Source organism: Ceratotherium simum, chromosome 6 (genome assembly GCF_057802395.1).
Source record: "Ceratotherium simum simum isolate JZ-2026a chromosome 6, ASM5780239v1, whole genome shotgun sequence".
Lineage (NCBI taxonomy): Eukaryota > Metazoa > Chordata > Mammalia > Perissodactyla > Rhinocerotidae > Ceratotherium > Ceratotherium simum.
In genome coordinates, this window is record NC_141905.1 from 9678192 (window position 1) to 9683095 (window position 4904).

Consider the following 4904-nt stretch of genomic DNA (forward strand, 5'->3'; position numbering starts at 1 on the left):
CATCCTATCAATAATTACATTAAACATTAATGGAGGCAATGAGAAGTAGGGTAGATATTGAGAAGGCCAAGCGTCATCTTGAAAGGTGTCTGCCTCATGTTGGGTATTTGCATAGTCTCTAGGAAATGGTAGGGTTATTCCTCTCTATCAAAGACATTGGGCTTCTTCTGCCAGCCTGAAGAGTTTAGGGGAAACTCTGGGTTCAAGAGTCTCAGATGCATAGCTGCAAATTTCCCATTCTAGGTCTCAATTTTCCAGTCCTTTATGAGAGTCGTGATTTAGCACAAGAAATCTGTAAATCGTGCACATGTAATTTTCTTTGCAATACTGCTATCCACAGTTAAACCTTGGACATGGCTTACAGGACACGGTCTCACCTCTCAGGAGATAAGGATCTTTTGAATGCTTTTACGGAAGTCTGCTATCCTTCACTGTGTGCCCTTTGTTGATAATCAGCTAACTTGAACCTATCTTCAAGGCTTCTAAGGCAGAAGAGTAAGAAACTCCACAACTCATAAACTTACCATTGCCCCAACATGTTCAAGTGCTAGATCTATTGCAGAAGACAAATCTACCCTTCCTCATTCTCATGTACCACACATGAGAATTGTTCTAAATGCAGGATTACAGCATAACAAGGATTATCCTCTAACCACTTGCCATTAGCAATGTGGCCTTCATTGCCATCTGACTAATAAGTGATCTAGTTCTAGATTCCAAAACTGAAGTTCTCATTTCTAGGACCACTTTTGGCATCAACAGCACTACTTTGGATTCTCACAAAAGCAGAGGCTGACACAAGGAATTGGGGTGCAAATAGTTTATTTTGGAGATCACTGGGAAAATAGAGGGAATGGAGAGAATTTGACAGAAAAGGAGGGGAAGTTAATAAAGTGACACTAGGGACAACGGCGACTAATACCACTACGGACTCTGAATAATTCTAAAGGGTGCACTTCAGAATAGACCCTGTTAGTTGAGGGTTGACCTTGGCAACATTAACATTGAGTATATTTTTTGTACCATTTTCTTAGTGGTTGCTCATAGTCTACTGAAGTGATGTTTTAACACTTCAAATGAAGTGCAGAATATTACTTCTTTACAGGCCCCATTTTTGAAATATAATTGTCCTTAGCGTTTTTTGTCTATATATTGAGCACCATATCAGATAGTGTATATTTTCTGCTTCCAATATGGAACATAACTTAAGAAACTTATGAGAATAGTCTTTTATACATATTCATACTTTTACCCATTCCCTTCTTTCTTTTCTGAATTTTCAAGACGACTTCTGTTATCATTTCCTGAAAGAACTTCCTTTAGCCACTGTTTGAAGGTAGGTCACCTAGCAACAAATTCTATTTTCTTTTATCTGAGAAGATATTTACCCTTCATTCCCAAAGGATATTTTCAATAGGTAAAAGAATTTGCAGTTGACAATTATTTACTTTAATCACTGGAACAATTGTCTGCCATATACTTCTAGCCTCCAACGTTTCAGGTGAGAAATCGCTTATCATTTGTATTGGTGTTCCCTATAGATAATACACAGTTCTTCTCTAACCTCTTTCAAGAATTTTTTCTTTATTATCAGTTTTCAGAAGATTAAGATGTGTCTTTGCATGGATTTCTATTCATTTATCCTCCTCTGGTTTACTTCCCTTTTGAATATGTAGATTTAGGTCTTCTGCCAAATTTGAGAAATTTTCAAATATAATTTCTTCAAATATTTTTTCAAGCCTATATTCCTGTTCATATGGGATTCCAGTTATACAAATGGTAGATCATTTGTTTTTGTCCCACAGACCCCTGCATCATTTTATTCAGTCTATTTTCTCTCTGTAGTTCAATTTATTTTTTTCATTGTGGTAAAATATACATAACATAAAATTTACCATTTTAACTATTTTTAATTGTACATTTCAGTGGTTTTAAGTACAATCACAATGTTGTGTAACAATCACAAATATTGATTTCCAGAACTTTTTCATCATCACAAACATAAACTCTGTACCCATTAAACAATAACTCCCAATTCCCCCATCTCCTGGGAACATTTATTTTAAAAATTTGCCTATACTAGGTACTTCCTATAAATAGAATCATACAATATTTGTCCTTTTGTGTCTGGCTTATTTCACTTAGCATAATGTTTTCAAGATTTATCCATGTTGTAGTATACGTCAGAATTTCATCCCTTTTTAAGTCTGAATAATGTTTCATTGAATGTCTATACCCCATTTTGTTTATCCGTTCATCTGTTAATGGACATTTATGTTGTATCCACTTTTTGGCTGTTGTGAATGACACTGCTATGAACAGTGATGTGCAAGTGTCTGAGTCCCTGATTTCAATTCTTTTGGCTATGTACCTAGAAGTGAAATAGATGGATAATGGTACTAATCATTTAAATTTTTAAGGAAATATCATATTATTCCTACCAGTAATGCACCTGCATTCCAATTTCTCCATATTGCCCCCAGCACTTGTTATTTTCAGGTTTTTTTCAAATAGCTATTTTTTTCTCTGAAAACTTCCAACATTTATTTACATACATTTTAAACAGTAACTACAAGAAATCATTTTCCCACCTATTTAATATTTACAGATTTCTTCGATTGGAAACAAAAAATTAAAACATAGCAAACTGAAGTAACTTACCTAAGTCCCCTTTATCTCCCCAATCCTATTATATTCACTAAAACAAGGCTTGCTGCCCTCCTTCATCTTGCTCTCTCAGCAGATGAGCCAAGAGTGCAGAGGTAGCAGCTCCACTGTAAAAGTCACAGAGTTTGCTTTGATTTTTTCCATCCATCAGGTCATAGAGGAGGTCGACACTGAGCCTGACAAAGAGCTGGTACTCAAAAATGTGGAAAGAATTAGTTTGAATGAGGTGATTAAAGTCAATTAGTAGTTGAAGGAAACAATTAAGAAAGATCTTTTGTGGATGGGGCAGTATTGCTGCATTATTTATAGTCAAAAGCAGGGTTCTCCCCCAAATTTTCTGCAACCATTTATTTACACACATTTTAAGCAGTTACTAAAAGACATTTAAAAATTTTAAACAGTTAATACAAGAAAAATATGAAATGAACTGTTTACAACACTAAAAATTGTTTACAACGATATTTTAAAAAGCAAATTTGAGGGGCCGGCCCGGTGGCACAAGCGGTTAAGTGCCCGTGCTCTGCTTCAGCGGCCCAGGGTTTGCAGGTTTGGATCCTGGGCACGCACCGAGGCCCTGCTTGTCAAGCCACGCTGTGGCGGTGTCCCATGTAAAGTAGAGGAAGATGGGCACAGATGTTAGCTCAGGGCCAATCTTCCTCAGCAAAAAAGAGGAGGATTTGCATCAGATGTTAGCTCAGGCAGCCCTTCCTCACACACACAAAAAGCAAATCTGAGACTTGAATTCCCTTACGACTTTAAGGCTCTAGCTAAAATGTCTTTTTTCTACTGATGTTGCTGGTATTATTCCCATTTTATTCTATTGATGTACTCTCTTGTGAGCCAGAAAAGTGACTTTAGCAACTCTGAAAACCATCAATCAATTTCTTGAGACTACTGATGCCTGAGAAATCCAGTCAGTTTTTCAGGAACTGGCTTTTGACTAGCTTCCCTCTTTCTCTGAGGTAAGTATAAAGGTGTGGTCTCTTCCAAATGACCTTTATCCCATACTTCTCAGACAGAACAGGCCCAGGCTCTAGTCTCTTGGGAGTATGGTGTGAAGGGAGCAGCTTGGAAGGCTATTTCCCTCTGATCTTGGGGAATGGACTCTTCCTTCACAAAAGATGACTCTGGGGTCTGGATATCAGGTGGAATGAACACATAAAGTAACTCTGAAGTGAATGTGCTGACAGTTCACCACAGCTTTGGGAACTGAGCATTGGAACTAAGGGCCTTCCGGAAATGTCCTTTTCTGATTGATTGGGGCACTCTCTGACTAAGCGGATCCCAAGTTTGGCTGAACTGGAAGAATATGGACTCTCTCAAATGTTCAATGTAGAAACTTGGAGGTGGTAGATTATCAACTGGAATGTCTTGCCTGATACTGGTGATGATGTTTCTGGTAGGCTGGGAATGAGTCTGCTGCCGCTGTATCAAACTGAGGCAATACTCAGGAAGTGATGGTGTTGTGGTCAATGGGCTTGCTGGGCACCTATCTATGTGGGTGAAGGGAAGCTGTGGCGATCCATAGCAATGCCTGTGGCCGTCCAGTGGTTGTTGGTGGAGCAGAAGCTGGACTTTCTGGGAACCTTGACAGTATTTTTTTCTGGGAGGCATCAATAGGTGAATAAAGAGTAGTTAGTAACCACATGATGCTGGTTGCAGTTAGGTTGGGGAAGAGGCTCCAATTCCAACGCATGCCCACCTAGTGGCGCCCTGGCTCCTATCCTAAAATAGCCATTTTAACGGGTGTGAAGAGGTACCTGATTTTGGTTTTGATTTGCATTTCCCTAATAATGAATCATGTTGAGCATCTTTTTAACATCTTTAACTTGCCCTCATCACAGTCCCTACTCTCCAGCTCAGGAATAAAAGAAATCAAATAGCCCACATTTCCAATACTAGAAGAATCACAACAGATCTCATTCACAAAGAGTTATAATTTATTTGTCTGACTTGTCTGATGGCACAGCTCAAAAGGCTTATCTGTATATTACAGCTAATTTGAAATTCACCCAGTGCCCAAGCTGCTTCCTTGTGAACATCTGTCAAAAATATTTATAGACTGATGCTGCCTAAGGTGATGGATGACAGTTGGGGTGGAGTTACATGTATAAAATCCCAAAGAATCCACAAAAATGATTAAATCTAAAAAATAATTCAGCAAGTGGCATTATACAAGATTAACACACAAAAATCAGTTGTTTCTATACACCAGCAATGAAAATCTAAAAAGGAAA

General features: G+C 38.2%; 1 pseudogene; it reads right to left on the reverse strand.

Moving 5' to 3' along the window:
* Positions 1-3545: 3545 nt before the first annotated feature.
* Positions 3546-4281, reverse strand: LOC101402534 (RAD9, HUS1, RAD1-interacting nuclear orphan protein 1 pseudogene; annotated as a pseudogene).
* Positions 4282-4904: the final 623 nt, after the last annotated feature.